Source organism: Bubalus bubalis, chromosome 7 (assembly GCF_019923935.1).
Source record: "Bubalus bubalis isolate 160015118507 breed Murrah chromosome 7, NDDB_SH_1, whole genome shotgun sequence".
Lineage (NCBI taxonomy): Eukaryota > Metazoa > Chordata > Mammalia > Artiodactyla > Bovidae > Bubalus > Bubalus bubalis.
Window position 1 is genome coordinate 45,373,408 of NC_059163.1, and position 16,703 is coordinate 45,390,110.

A 16,703-nucleotide genomic window follows, 5' to 3' on the forward strand; every position below is an offset into this window, starting at 1 on the left:
CCCTGAGAGTGCATCTTCCCACAGCCTTGCTCACACACTGGTTACTTATTTGAGCTCTCATGGGGAATCCTGCAACTCTCAGCTAGGAATTTCATTAACAAAGGGAGAGGAGGGACAACTGGGAGGACAGTCTAGATGCAGAGGGAAAGAAATTAAAATCTCTTTCAAAGGAGACCTCACATTGTATCATCCTTGCCTGATCCTCCCTTATAACTTATTTGTACATTCTGTGCCTGAAGAAAAAAAAAACAACTTTTCATTGATTGGGCTATTGCCCAGGCTTTTAGTTTGTCATCCTGTCCACGGAGCTGCAAAATCAACCTCAAGCCTATGCTTTGAAATGAGGCAACATTTAACTGGAAGTCCATTCAAAATAAGGAGTTCAGCCCAAGGGTCCAGGGTCCTGCATTTCTTCCTTTTTCTCTCAGCTGCACCTCTCTCATCCGATCTTGGTGAAGAGTTCTCCTTTGCCAAGAAAGAGATCAGAGATAAGAAGGCAGTGCCAAGAAAGTTCCACGAGACTCTCAGAAGTCACCGCCTGAATACCAAACCTGAATTACCAGGAGAGATGGAATGCTCGGCTGTTCTCCTCCTGCCCACGCTGCAGGTTTTTCAGGTCCCTGCTTGAGCGTGCACTCACAGGCGTAAATAAACGTGCTATCCACAGCCTGCGTCAGCCAACCCAGCTATTTAAGCAGGCTGGCATCAGCTAACTCAGCATCCAAATCCAGGGCTTGCCTTTGCCGCTTCCACGTAAGTAACTTTCAGAGGTTTGCCTTTTGGGCAGAGGAATGAACTTGTGCAGAGACAGGACTGAAATGCTGTCGTGACCCTGTTTGCTATTCTGATGGGAAAAGGTAGAGACAAAAGGGAGAATTAAAGAGCTGGCCCCAAGCAGGGAGCCAGAGAATGCTGAGGGGTGTGAGGCATCAGACGTTGGCAACCCTGCCTGGGGGTGGAGGGGAATTTGGAGCCAGGGGGAGTCTGTGCTGACCTTTTGACTAGCAGGTGAGATGTTTTTCTTTTTCTCTCCTATTTCTGAAAGGCATAGTGAAAGCAGCGCTTGTAGGACTGTGCTCAGTGCATATGAATTTCTATCCTTTAGAAGTCGATGTTGCTATTCTACACCTTAGTCTAAAATCAGATGTAGTATCATTTAAAAATATTTTTTGACCCAAAAGGAGTCAAAATTTCCAAAAGGGGAGGTGTCTCTGGGTTGATTAGAGGTGGCTCCGCTGAGAGTCTGCAATGCTATTTGTTGTTACTTCTGGTTCTCATAATCCTTATCAGTTATAACAATGAAAACATTGATCTTGTTTAAGATGAAAATAAATAGGCTCTGGGGCTTTGCAGAAATGTAACTTTGTGATATTTGAGCACCAGGTATCTAGGCAGATTGTTAAGTAAAGTGGAATAAGAATTAAAAGGCACAACATACCACAAAGCTTAGGTGAGAAGATCTTAGAAGAGGAATGCAAAAAATTCCCATGAGGTAGCATTGACAGTCAACAGGGCCCTGGAGTGTATTTAGTTCAGTAGGATTAAGAATACCCAGAGTCCAGAAAACAAAATACAGGTACTGGGGATTAGGGAAGGAAAAAGTAGGGGGAGCAGATAGTAGGGGGTATATAATTAGACATCATATTCATAAATGCATAGGACTAGAATAAGGAATGAAACATGATGTGAATTCCATGTGTGTGTGTTAGTAGCTCAGTTGTGTCCAACTCTGTGCGACCCCATGGACTGTAGCCCACCAGACTCCTCTGTCTATGGAATTCTCCAGGCAAGAATACTGTAGTGGGTTGCCATTCCCTTCTCCAGGGGATCTTCCCAACTCAGGGATCAAACCTGGAATTCCATAGTTCCTCCTTTTGGATCAAGAGTCTGGTGATGAAGAATCTGGGGAAATCCAAGAGCTCTTTCCATGTAGTTCCCCTGCCCTCTGCCCCCAGTACTCATCTGGATGCTCATTTTCTGGATCCCTAGCAGTCCATGCGGAGAAGGCAATGGCACCCCACTCCAGTACTCTTGCCTGGAAAATCCATGGACAGAGTAGCCTGGTAGGCTGCAGTCCATGGGGTCGCGACGAGTCGGACACGACTGAGCGACTTCACTTTCACTTTCCACTTTCATGCATTGGAGAAGGAAATGGCAACCCACTCCAGTGTTCTTGCCTGGAGAATCCCAGGGATGGGGAAGCCTGGTGGGCTTCCGTCTCTGGGGTCACACAGAGTTGGACACGACTGAAGTGACTTAGCAGCAGCAGCAGCAATCCATGACCCTAAATAAAGACTCTGATTTAAGAAAGTGCATAATTTTTTAACTGAGCTGAAGCTGCTGACTAGGAACCTACAGAGAGGTAGTGGGGAGTCAAGATCATTAACACAGCAGGCACTTCTTGCCACCAAACCGAAGCTCAGTTGTAAGGTCATAAAGGTCTGATTTCCATCGAGCAAATAATGATTAAGGGGCTTCTCTGAGCAAAGGTTAGTTGGAGGCCGAGAGGAAGAAAAAAGAAATATAAGGTGGCTTCTGTTCTTAAAGAGTTTGAAATCTCAAATACAAGGATATAAGAAGCCAAGCAAAAAATAGTACAGACTGCATGGCACAAAATGATAAAATATGCAAACTACTCTATAGGAACAGCAAGCAGCTCAGTGGCTACCTGAGACAGGGGAGCTGGAAAGACAGTTACGCAGATTAGGAGGGTTTGGGGATGATGCGTGTGTTCACTATCATGATTAGGCAACCATTTCTCACTTGTGAAAACTGATCAGATTGCACACTTTAAACGTGCAGTGTTAGAAGCCAGTTATACTCAACAAGCAATAATTTAACAATTCACCTTTTTTTAGATAACTAAAAGCATTTCTAATAATCTGCCTATGCAACATAATGAAAATGAAAAACGAGTATTTGGGGGAAAAATTAACTCAGTAAATAAAGTGAAGGCCCAAACCATCAAGATTGTGGACTTTTATAGACCTGGAAGGGTCCCAGAGATCATCTCAGGCAGTGGTTGTGCACCTGGAGAAAAATACCTGGGATTGAGCCCTGCCCCAACCTATTAAATCAGAACCCAGGAATGGGTGGTTCCAGTAATACTGTTTAAAGCTCTGCAGGGGATTCTAATGTGCAGCTGGGGATGGGAACCAGTGAAACCCAAACCACTCACGAGATCCATGGACAGGGCAGGGCCTGCCCTCGGCCACATGAACCCCCAACCCCTCGACCATCGTGTGCCAGGGACCCAATTGGATAGTGATAGGACCTCAGAGGATGAGGGACTCCCAAGACCACTGCTTCTGGGTCTTCAGCACCACACTTCCAACTCTAGCTAAGGAAGGATATCCGGCACATTTCCAGCAAATTCTTGGAACCCAGACATATTCCCAGTGCCAGGCGTGACGAATTAGTCAGAGCCTCAAAGGTGCATTATTTAAGGATTGTGCTAACGTGTGAGAAGGGATGTTTCAAAACTAAAGCTTCCTTTTGTTTCCTACATAATATCTAATCTAAGCCAGGGGATTATAATTATTGAAAAGAATCAGGGCGGATGCATCAGGCGCTCTGCTCTGGGGGACAGCCAAGTCGGTCTTTCAGGAGCTAGCCCGGGTTCTCAGCATTGGGATGAGTCTGTTTGGCACCACGGGTCTTTTCATCATGATTCCCAGGGCAGCTCGGGCAGAAACATGAGCGGAGTGGAGTTTGTGATTTCTGTTCTTCCTTTGGGGCCCTCACCTTGGCACCTGTGTCCATGCAGGGGCAGGTGTGAGTCTGCCTTTGGGGCCACAGAGCCTCACCTGCTCTGCCGGGGCCACCTGCCATGTTTCAGGTGGTTTCTTCCATTTCTCCTCCAAGTCCAATAATTTCTAGGGTCTCATCCCCTTAGGGCTTTGCTTACCCAGTTCTGGAAAACTAATTAAAGTAATAATGTTAATAGACAATGATTGTTTAATGAGTTATGTCCCTCCCTGGTATATTACATAGGTTCCAGCAAGATAACACATCTGGGAGTTCTTTCAATATAATTACCATTGAGAGTAATCAGCAGAATCAAAGTTTTAGGCAAAATGTGCTGTGCAGTAGACCTGGGTTCAATCCCTGGGTTAGGAAGATCCCCTGGAGAAGGGAATGGCAACCCACTCCAGTATTCTTGCCTGGGAAATCCCATGGACAGAGGAGCCTGCCGGGCTATAGTCCATGGGGTTGCAAAAGAGTTGGACATAACTTGGCGACTAAACCATCACCGTCACCATATCCCTATTACTCAGAATCCCAGGCAACTTGCTGGGGGAAATTATACCAAAATTGGGAGTTTTCAATAGAAGTCCTGCAGTCACTTCCCATATGGACCTTCCTACACATTGTGGGCCCTAAGAGATTTCTTTTTATGAATGAGTCTATTCTTTGTTAAATGCATTCATCCTCCTCAGAGATGGCTGCCTTTCATTTATCTTTCTGAGAAATGGAAAGTCACCGTCAGGTCACTACAGTAGGGATTGCTGCTGCTGCTGCTAAGTCACTTCAGTCGTGTCCAACTCTGTGCGACCCCATAGACGGCAGCCCACCAGCCTCCTCTGTCCCTGGGATTCTCCAGGCAAAAACACTGGAGTGGGTTGCCATTTCCTTCTCCAATGCATGAAAGTGAAAAGTGAAAGTGAACTCATTCAGTCATGCCCAACTCTTAGCGACCCCGTGGACAGGAGCCTACCAGGCTCCTCCGTCCATGGGATTTTCCAGGCAAGAGCACTGGAGTGGGGTGCCATTGCCTTCCCCCACAGTAGGGATTAAGAAGTCAATAAATTCTGCTTCCAGGGCTCTATAGATATTACCTGCTTCCTTCTCAGGGCAGAAGGCTGGCACTGGCAGAGCAACTTGCCCAGGCTTAGCGACAAGGGGCCTCCTCCCTTGGGGGCCCAGTCCTGCAGCCTGGGGCAAGGTGTCCCCTTAGTTCCTGTGACTCTGACAGACTTTCTTCCGTTTGGAAAGCTCAGATTGCTGCAGCTCTTGTTGGCAAGTGGCAGCTATACTAGGTAGGGCCAGCCTCTGAAGAGGGGTATGATCGGGGTGTTCTGAACCTCACTCCAGGGAAGCAGAGTCTGCCAGATACAGGAGCCACACGGCACAGAGTCCTGACTGGTGAGAGCAGCCGTGAGCGAGGAGGGGAAAGGTGAGCATTGTCCTGGGCCCCTGGGGACCAGGAGACAGAAGACCCAAGCTCTGGGGTAAAGGATTAGACTGTTGCCACCAGGGTAGCACCCTCAAATTTGGTTTAATGCTGCAGATGAAGCCAAATGTTTCTTCTTCTTACCATTCAGTTTCACCAAAAAAAAAAAATTTTTTTTTAAAAATAAGTGACAGGTTTGCACCACTGATGAAATAGGGTTGTAAAACAGTGACAGAATTTCTACCTTCTTGGTGTGACATGTCTGAATATTTCCCCTTCATCTTTGTTTCTAAATTCTCTCTGTGTGGAATGGCTTACTTTTCTTGAATATACATATATATTTTAAGGCTGTGTCATGATCTGTCACCCAGATCAGTTTTTGGATTTTGTTGATGGTTTCCTCCAAATTGAAAAAGCCAGGTGAACAGGGCTATGCAATGATGAAATTGTTAGAGGGGTGGCCTGTGGCCTGAAGTGATTTATGAAGTACTAACCTGTGTTCTTGCCTGGAGAATCCCAGGGATGGGGGAGCCTGGTGGGCTGCTGTCTATGGGGTCACACAGAGTCGGACACGACTGAAGCGAATTAGCAGCAGCAGCAACTTGCCTATTAAAAACCAACACCTGAGGAGGGACTCCGTGCTTCCATGCAGGGGGCACAGATTCAATTACTGGTCAGGAACTAAGATCCTGAATTCCATGTGGTGCCGCACCCCCCAACAACTGAGGATCCCAAGGTGGCCCCTGGACCACACCTGTCCTGTCCACAGGCCTTGGGCCAGTGGAGAACAGGCTTGAGGCTGCAAAGGAAAGGGCCTGTCCCCACACAGTGGTTGCCTGCATCTGCCCTCTTCCTGGCCCGGCTCCCTTAGCCTCCCCTGCCTGCCAGTGACTTTGATGTGGCTTTAGGGTTCCAGTGCTGTTGATTCTGAGCACAGGCAGGGTCTGGGTCGTATGAGTGCCTGACCAAGCAGGTGCAGATCAGGCTGTCCTTTTTAATGACTGGGGAAGTGCCTTGATCTTTAGGTGATACAGTAAACACTCCTCCACAGATCTCCAAGGTAGACAGGTCCTCACAGGGCAGACAGCCTAGCCTGGGAAGCAGAGCAGGAGTCTGGGGTCAGGAACCTGTTATATTTTCAGCTCCACTTCAGCTATTATGGAATTTTAAGCGGGAGGGGAAAGCCTAAAACATCAGTTGTTCCAGTGGATTACTGCTAGTGCCTCCTTTCATTCTAAAAAATACCTGACCTTGAGCAATATACTATCTGGTCATCTGTGACTACAGTATATGAAGGTACAAGAGAGTAGGGTGAGTTGCCCTGTATCTTGGGTTAGTTGGAGGCTGAGCTGACTGTGAACCCAGGCCTCCCCACTCCTCATTCTGGCCTCTCTGCCAAGTCACTCACTCCCCAGTGACTCAGGTTCCCTGTGGGAAGCATTGTATCCATCCTGCCCGGCCGGAGAGCTGATTTATTTATATTGGCGCACCAAAAAGAAGTTCAAAATGAATGCTAGGGGTTCAAGGAAACTTGTGATCAACAAATCACAAGGTCAAGTTACTCTGATATTTGCTTTAGGCTCTTGTTCGCGCACGGCCATGTTTAGAACATGATAGAAGCTCTTTTGAAAGTAGAGAAGTTAAGCTTTTCAGGTGGCACTAGTAGTAAGAACCCACCTGCCAATACGGGAGACTTAAGAGACTCAGTTTCGGTCCCTGGGTTGGGAAGATCCCCTGGAGAAGGGCATGGCAACCCTCTCCAGTATTCTTGCCTGGAGAATCCCATGGACAGAGGAGCCTGGAAGGCTACAGTCCACAAGGTTGCAAAGAGTCGGACACAACTGAAGAGACTTAGCACGCATATTACTTTTACCCATCCTCGTATAATTTCTCATGATTTACTTCTGGTGGTTTTGATAAAAAGTGATCAAACATAAAAATCAAGTCGGATCATTCATGAATGAACTATTCTATCTTTATATGTTAAAACAAAAACAAAGTCACATACAACGTAAGGCAGACACTGATCCACTCTAATCTCTTTGTGTACACTGGGCAGGAAACTAATGGCGCTCATTCCAGCTATTACATCTAGATGGATCACGAAGGAAGCTTCCTGTAATTCTTAAGGCCATGACAGATCTGTTTAGACAGTCTAGTTTTTGTTGATGTATTTTCGTTTCCTTCCTGTGTGCTTGCTCCCTGAGGAATTGTACATAAACGATTTTCCCTAGTGCTTATATTCCCTCCCTCCTTTCCAGATTTCTAGTCTACTGGTCCAGGAGTGAAATATGTTTTTAAAAAATCTTTAATTCAATAATTTATGCCTGGAAGTGTCTATCACTTTATTATATGTTCTTCACGCTCTTTGTGAATAGTAGAGTAGCATCCTTTGGAGATGACTAGAACTGAGGTTTATGAAGCATGTGTGAAGAAAGAGGGAGGTCTTCTCCTGCCTTCATTAGCCTGGTACCCAGTTCAGGGTTCCACAGTTTAAAAGGAAAGAGAGTCTTTCAAACTAGCTCAAAAGAAACAAGTCTACAAGGAGTGGCAAAAGGACCCTATGCTGTTTAAACTGGGTGAGAGAGGGCTAGAGAGTCATTTGATGATGGCACTGAAAAGCATGGAGTATGTGGACCTGGAGGTCAGTGACCAGCTATTCACCTTGCCCTTTGGGGTAAAAAGCCAGCCCAGGTAGTCTGCACATGAAGAGTATGAGGTAAGCTGTAATATAGTCTCTCATTATGCAGCAAATACATTGGAAAGAATTATACAGGCAAGCTCTGAAAGATGGGGCAGTCCAACAATATTTTCATCTTCAAAGTCTTTTTTGTTTTGTCTTTAGGCTCATGTTGAATTAACATATTCCTTAATTCATAGTACACACAAGACTCTTAGGTTTTATATCTTATTCTATTTCTTTTGCTCTCCCAGTCTCCCTCTTTCTTGCTCTCTCTTTTAACTCAACACCACATTTTTATGGTCTACCTATGTTGCCAATTATATTTCCAATATTTCCAATGCATTATTTCTAACTCCATTTTAATAGTCTGCTACTTGATCCATTGGTTTATCTAATCCTCTAGTTTTAGACAGTTCTTCTGCCTACAATTCTCACAAACGTCGCTATAATGAATACCCTCACAGGTATAGTCAAGCACCGTTTAGATCTGGTTGGTGGAAGACAGGGGATTGGAGTGGAGTGGGCTAGATGGCCTGTGTTTTCTCTAAGCAATATGGAATATTGAGTTGCCCATACAAAATGGAGATGCCTGATATTGTAACTTCTAGTCTATATTTCACGGAGAAGGAAATGGCAACCCATTCCAGTATTCTTGCCTGGAGACTCCTGTGGATGGAGGAGCCTGGTGGGCTGCTGTCCATGGGGTCGCACAGAGTCGGACACGACTGAAGTGACTTGGCATGCATGCATGCATTGGAAAAGGAAATGGCAACTGACTCCAGTATTCTTGCCTGGAGAATCCCAGGGACGGAGGAGCCTGGTGGGCTGCCATCTATGGGGTTGCACAGAGTTGGACACGACTAAAGCGACTTAGCAGCAGCAGTAGTCTAGTATTTCAAACATTTAGAAGCTTCACTAAGTTTCTTTTATAAGACTTTAAAAACTGATTGAAATAATTTTCTAGAACTTAAAGAGCGTGATCTTCAGCAATCACTCCTTCTCAAAATGTTATTTTCTTAAACTTGAGTTGGCAGTTTTAGAAGCATTTCATTTCTTTGTATTGCTGACTGATTACTGGACAAAGCAAATGAAATATTTTAAGAAATCTTATTAGGAATAAAGCAGAGTGAAGTTTTTATGGTGTTTTGCTATATTAATGATCGCAAAAGCTGGTGTTATCAGTTGCCCAACGTTGTATCCTGAACCACTGAAAGCTGGATTAGAACCTTCACAGTGGTATCTTATATCTATACCATGTTTATAATTTATAGTGATATTCATAAACTTAATCTGTCTCACTGAATCCTACAACAACCCTGTGAGACAGGTGGAGTAGGATTATAGCTTCAATTATAGACGAAGAAATGGAGGTTCAAAACAATTAAGTGAGTTGTCCAAAGTCACCTGGAGACTTAAGTGCTACTGTTGGAAAGAGCATGCAGGTCTTCTGATGCTCCATCCAGGCTCTTTCTGCAAAATTATATCTGATGCTCAGAGAAAAGATCTACTGTAGGTTCAGAGCTAGCTTTCTGGTATATCTGTCCTTTCCAATTATTTTGTGATGTTAATGGTTAGGCTAGAGCTGCACGCCCTCTGTTTATCCCATTAGCTGAACACCTGTTCATAAAAACCACTCAATGGGGGAAAAATAAGGCCCATATAACTGAGTATCATGGCAACAAGCAGCATGCATGGTTGGACTTTGGCATAATTTGGAGCTCTACAAAGAAACCAGGTGTGTGTCATTTTATCCATTACTTAAAGTACAGTCATAAAATAAGAATGGTAGTTGGACCATAAAAAATAATAATTGATTCAAGTGTATTTGTGCAAAGAGATAATTCCATTCTATCAAAGAACCTTTCCAGCAAATGCACAAACAACCGGAGGAAGTTTCGCCTGCTTGCACTGGGCAGGTTTCAACAGCCTATGAGCCAGCAGCCTGAACATCTACTGATCATGCATGTGTAGTCCCATGAAGGTGCCCAACTACTGTTCCTTACTAGGTAATTAGGACTCAGGCAAACACACTATATAACCCAGCATACATTTTGAAAATTAATAAATCATGATGACATGTCTCCAGAATTACAAATGAACAGCCCTCTTCAGAGTCAGGCACAGGAGTGAGAATATTTTCAGACAGAAACTAATTTTTTAACATTCTAAAGTGACAGAATGACCACAGAGAAATATGACAGTTCTACTTTATTCTGAATTATCTATGCATGGTTTAGAGGGACCAAATTTTTAAAATACCAGACTGATTTCCATCATCAGAACTTCAAGTTTATTTTTATTTGGCTGTGCTAGGTCTTATGAGGGATCATAGTTGCAGCATGGGGAATCTAGTTCTCTGACCAGGGATGGAACCCAGACCCCTTGCATTGGGAGGGCAGAGTCGTAACCACTGGACCACCAGGAAGTCCCAACTTTCAAGTTTTTGAGCATCCTTCCTTTTCTATGCAACCAACACATGCCCCTCAATACTGACTTAATATAATTAATGTTCTAGATAAAACATAATTAGGAAGCTTAATGGGTGACACAAAAACTAATATTAAAAATATACTCTAAAACATAAAAAGAATGTTAATCTGCCCTTTTGACTTATTTGTGCCATTTTTCTTCTCCACAAACTTCAGAAAGTTGATCTTTTGTTTCTTGATTCTAAGTTTAGTAGTGCAAATTTGTCTTTATGTTTAATGGTTTTCTTTAGAAATACCATAACAGAAGTCTAATTTCTTCGTGTGTTAGAGCATCAGACATTTTTCAAACAGAAAGCTTGATGATTTTGTTTTCTTCACAAGTCTCATGCCTCCTGTTTTATCTGGTTTGAAAAGGCTTGGCTCTGTATCATGGAAATCTCTAGTACAAGCCATTTTCATTTTATTTATGTTTGATCATAGGACCAATCTCTGTTTGATGTGTAATAGGTATTCACACTTACTAAGCTCTAGTACAACTCTGCTAACAATACCCAAAGCAGGCCGAAGCCCAAGCATTATTCACCCTGTGAGATAAATTCTATTCTGTGTATTTAAACTGAAATAAAAATGAAAGTTAGGAAATTTGAAGCTATAGTGTATCCTCTTACCTTTTAACCATAGAGCTGCAACAGTATGCTTTCTTGATAGCAAAAAGCAGCCTCCTATTCAATACTTTGGGTAGGTATATGTAGTCTGTCCTCAAGATCCTAATAAGGCCTGCATCTTGCTAATACATAACAGTAGCTCAGATTCCTAAATTCAAAGGAGAATTTTTACTATCCCACACCAAAGTGAGAAATTTAACATTTTACATGTACTGAGGGGACTAGACATCCAGGTTTGCCTGGACATTTTTCATATATGCCTGCTGTTCTGGTGTAATTATTCAAGTATCCCTTTTACACTTAAATGTCACCACTCAAGTGATGACAAATTATATGGCCATGTTAATTTAACAGATAGACTGAATATTAAGAAAGCACTGTGGCTCAAAATGTTTCTTGGGTCCCTCAGTTGTCCTCTGAAGTAGAAACTAGGTACAAAGTGCTGAGTAGATCATGGACATGCTCTAGGGGGACACTGTACTCCCCTTTCTCAGGTCCATGACATCATTAAACTGCTGATGAAGAATAACATGAAAATTCAAAACTCAGGCCATTCTCATCATCAGAATTTAAAAAGAGAAACGATCTCAGAGGTCATCTGACCCAATAACTTCACTTTTTCTGGCTGAAGAAATAATCATAACACTCTTGGAAATGTGTATGTTATTTTACAGCTTTCTAAGTTGTTTCATGAACATAATATTCAGTAATTTCACTGGATCACAACCAGAGTAAATAGGCAAGAAGGGAAGAGAACTAGATTTCAAATAAGTTAAAAAAAAAAAAAATCCCCAAACCAAAAAAACCAAACCTCAGCCAAGATAATGTAACTATTAAATAGAGGCGTTAAAGTTGAAATCAGCTCTGACTTCTTGCTCAGTGATCCTTCCATTATTCCATACCAGTTTAGTATTTTCACTCATTAATGAGGATTTAACATGTATCCCCTACATATAATTCATCTGTTAAAGAAATACTAACATTCCCTCTTTTGAGAGAACTTTATTTCTGCTTCTCTTTCCCTTCCCACCTACAAAGAGCTCTGGCCAGCAACTAAACTGTTCTTGCCTGGCAGCGCCACTTAGGGACTGGCTAAAAGGATGAGGAGAAGAGGACCATGCAAAGTAACCTCTGGCTTTTTCTTTACCATTCACATCGTTAATCGTATCTCAGATGACCTGCTTTTCACATCAGTCCTTCTCAACATTCCCCTTTTCTTCTCCTTCCTCTTTCCCCCTCCTTAGTTCCTCTAGGACACACAGGCAAAATGCGGCTCTAATTACTATGCCTTCATCAAGACAAAGAGAAGCCGTGATTTTTGAAAATAAAGTTCAATCAACATGCATTTGATCATAAGCCTTAACTACACACCCAACGAAGTGTCAGGAACTATTCTGCATACTTCACAGGCATCAAAGTTGTGCCTCTAATAAGCTTCTAATATTCTCAAAACTTTCCCTGCCAAACCCCTTTCATATCTGCACCAAAACCTCATCTCTCTCAAGTCAAATTTTAATCAACACTCCTTTTTCTTAAGCATTGCTTTCAAAATAAAGAAATGATTTCTTATTAAATTTCACTAGGATAATTTATCAGGATTATTTTCTATTCTTTTCCAGTTATGAATTATATAGCATTTCAGTTACATTCCCTTTTGTGGGTTAGCCTGGGATTCTATTTACTATAACTATAATACTATAGTTTACAGTATTATTTCTAGAGAAAAATTTCTGAATTCATAACAATAATAGTAGAAATAAACCTTTGAAAAGCAACCTGCTTACAAAATGGAGATCTCCTCTAAGAAGATTGTGGAAATGGGATTGCCCTCTTTCATTTGCCCATTTATTTCTAAGGAAGTAGACTGAGTGCTCCACTTGTTTCGCAAAAGGAGTATAAGGTTTTATTATTGATTTTCACTGTTTTCCTATGTTTCCACATACAAATCTTTGGATTAGAACATGAGTTGGGCTATCAATGAAAAGAACTCAGTGTTCAGGCAAAGAATTTTATGTCCAAAGTTAATTAATGATTAATTCACTGCTGGAAGTCATTCACTTCCAACAGTTTTTCATAATATCTTGCTATTTTCTGTAAATGGCTATAGAAGGTCTGGACTGCTGAAGGATTTGTTCCAACAATAGTCTTAGGAAGTTCCTTAATTAAGTCAATGAAACTGTGTACATGTAGGGGTTAAAATAGCAGAAATACTCCCTAAGATCCAGCTAATCTGGTTGGAGCCAACCCATCTGACCCATTCTGTCAGATGCTGTAACTCTTTCTCGTTTGTATACTGTATTATTCATATAATGTCATCTTTCAAGTACATCTGTACCAATTAAAGAAGAGCATGTGTGGGGGGAAAAAATGCTAGCCTGACTGGTGGTGCTGCTGGTATTAACTGAAATCACAACTAATCCATTTAGCTGGGTCAGTGTCATGTCTGGTCACCAGGGTTGAGAAATGTCACAGGGAGGAAGCTCTGCTCTCAGACCAGCCCCACCCCACGGAAGCTGGAGCAGACAGGGGACACAGCCTCACTCCTGTCCCAGGAGCACCACTCAGCTTGACTGCCCCCCTTCCATCAACCACCTATCAGGGTGCTTCTATCTACCTAGCTACTTGGTACACAGAGGAAAGGCAGTGTAATGGTTAAAAACATGGATGCAGAAATTACACTTTCTGGGTTTTAATGCCTGCTCTGCCACTCACTTGATTTGTGACTTGGAGAAGGTTATATACCTCTCCTTGGGGAAAGTGTATAATTTCCATCATTTTACACATATATTAAGTGGAGACAATAAGAGTGTCTATCACGTAGTGTTATTGTTCTTCTAACACTTAAACGAGTCAATATGTCTAAGACATTTAGGACTGTGCCTGACACATAATAATTACTCAATACATATGTTGTGAGGTTTCTGTATCTGATTCAAAAATAGGAATCAGCTCTGTGTTGTTTGGGGCAGTGAGAACCAAAGGGCTTTATTAGGAGGCTAGAATGTTATTTTTTCCAGTGTTATGTTTTGGTTTTGAACACGGCAGGTCCTGATTGTTGAAAACACAGAGCACTGTCTTCCTAACTTTTGTCCCAAATCAAGTCAGGCCAGATGCCATCGGCTACATTCAGTTCAAAAGACGCACAATGAGCCCCTATTAAGTGGTAGACACACCCAATGAATGCTGGAGAAATGGAAATCTCTAAGAGATGACATAAACACCAAGGAAAGCCTATAATTTGTTGGGGAAGACAAGCCCATGAACAAATTATTTCAAAACGACTTCAATTTGGTCATTATTCTCATAGGCCAAGAGAGCCTCAAAAACTCTACTCACCAATTCATAGAATAATTGTTCCTGCTTATTAACTTCCTCACTACTCAACTTCTGTCCTAGTAATGCTTTCTCATTAGTAGATGAAAGTATGTTAGGGAGTGGTGGTGAGGAATGAGCAAAGAAACTAATATTTTATGGAAAATATCAACAGCTAAGTTCAAATCAATATACAACGTGTAGAACTGCTCATGAGAAAACCTGCCACCCTCATCTGGTTAGTACTGAGACGTTCCATCTAGGAATATCTCTTAAGATGGAGCAATATATACAGCATTTGATTTTTTTTTTTTTTTTTCAAAAAAAGGTTCTGATTTCAACCATTGTGCATTACCATTCCAGAAAGATAAAAAAGGGATTGAAACTCAGAAAGAGTGAAACTTACAATTCTTACCAGTTTGTTACCCAGAAGATGCCCTACTGAACTATGGTTTTTAAAAAACAATAGTATAAAGACTGGGGCTTCCTAGGTAGGGCTAGTGGTGAAGAACCCTCCTGCCAATGCAGGAGACATAAGAGACATGGGTTCTATCCTTGGGTCAGGGAAGATCCCCTGGAGGAGGGGATGACAACCCACTCCAGTATTCTTGCCTGGGAAATCCCATGGACAGAGGAACCTGGCGGGCTAGAGCCCATAGGGTGGCAAAGAGTCAGACACGACTGGAATGACTTAGCATGAACACATGCATAAGGATTTCTCTGGTGGTTCAGTGGGTAGGACTCTGCACTCCCAAAGCAGAGGGCCTGGGTTCCATCCCTAGTCAGGGAATTAGATCCCATATGCTGCAACTAAAATCCCACATGTCACAGGAAGACCTGGCACTGCCAAATAAATTAGTTACTTAAAAAAATAGTATTTTCCATAAGCAAACACTTAACAGTTTAGAAAATACTTTCCTTAAAACAATATCATATGAACTTTACAACAGAGCTGTGAACTAGACTGAGGTGTGTATTATTATACCCCTTCTTTCCATGAAAGAAATGGAGGCTCAGCAAAGTGATATTTCAAACGATTAGTGCTCAAGATTTCTAATTATTTGACCTTTTAACTACATTGGCTCAAGTTTCAGTTTGCTTTTAATTCTGCTGGGTTTCCTGAAATAGAGGAGCTTCTAAGGCAAGAGGAAAGCAAGTCTAAAGAGGAGGACCTGGAAAGGACTAAGCCGGATTAGCAAATACACAGGACACATATAAAAGTGGACATAGGATATACAGAACTTAAAGCAAGGCAGCATTTCATATTTTTAAGTCTTGGCTTAACTCCTAAGAGATACGCAACCCCAGAGCAGGGCTGAAACGCTGAAAACTAAATCTGATGATACCTTCGCCTAACAAAACTTTGAGAAGTGAGAGGTACTTGCGGTGGTAGCATTGCTAGTGACCAGTTGGAATGAATGAATTCAAGCCCTAAGCCTTCCTGCCCGTGGAGTCAAGAGCAGCATGATTTGGGAGAATAAAGCGTGCTTGTCGTTGTGAGCAGGCAGGTGGTTCCGAGTGTGTCCATAGCTGTTACACTGGATCAGAAGTTAAGAGTTCAGATCATACCAGACAAACTTGAACATTTCCCCAAAATGTACTTCAAAGTGTGGAGTCAGAACAAAACTTGAAAGGGGGTGATTTCATTCTCTCTGTTGCCTTGGTGTCAAGTAGACACTAGGGCTTTCCCAGGAGAGGTGAGGAATTCTACAAGAGGGTTGGGCTGTGGCAGCCACTAAGGGAATGAGGCTGGAGAGACCAGTCAGTCAGAAATGGCCTGGCTGCCCCAGTTCCAGTTCTTCACCTAAGGGAAAGACCATGACCAAAACTGGAGCTCAAAGATCCAAGCAGGTGATTTAATCATATCTTAGAATTTCTGTGACATCAAAAGAGTGTAAGGAGACTGCATTTTGGAAGTAGGTGTCAATCTTGCTCATGACATCAAGAGCTGATGTTACAGCTGGGGCCAGAATAAAAAGGGGAATTCTGAGTCTTCCTCTGATGCTGTAGATAAGTTAGTTAACCTTTCCTGACCACAAAACAGGACCAATTCCATTCTATTTCTAAGAGAGGATCATGAGCAAAACTGAAAGAACTAAGAGTAACCCGCTTTTAAACTGGAAGGCAGTACCCCCATGGTTATGGTATTGCAGTTCGAACACTGAGCACATTGGTTGATCTCACATGTTTATATTCTATTTTAAGCCCACAGCCAAATAATCTCTTTTATTCTTCCTGCCTATCCCTACATCCTTTCTTCTTCCTTATTCAGTTGTTTTAAGTCCATCTCTGTCGTTTTTATCTGGAGACTTTGATATTTGCTTTAAGAGTGAGGGAACAATAAATTGATACAGCTAACGCATTTCTTAAGTGCAGAGTGAAGTCCTGACTCCTAGGAGCTCTGTAGAAGGGAAGATAGAAACATTTTTAGCATTATACAG

The 16,703-nt window shown here is 42.4% G+C and overlaps 1 protein-coding gene across 3 annotated transcripts in view; it reads left to right on the plus strand.

Annotated features, from left to right (window-relative positions):
* Positions 1-315: 315 nt before the first annotated feature.
* Positions 316-16,703, plus strand: part of HOPX (HOP homeobox) — a 31,604-nt gene continuing 15,216 nt past the window's right edge. The window contains exon 1 of one of the 3 annotated variants that reach the window (XM_006058359.3): positions 316-753. The gene's annotated coding sequence lies outside the window, so the exon portion shown is untranslated. Of the gene's footprint in view, positions 754-893; positions 1,009-16,703 lie in introns of those variants that run through there. The other 2 variants (XM_006058357.4, XM_044945858.2) reach the window with 2 other exon arrangements.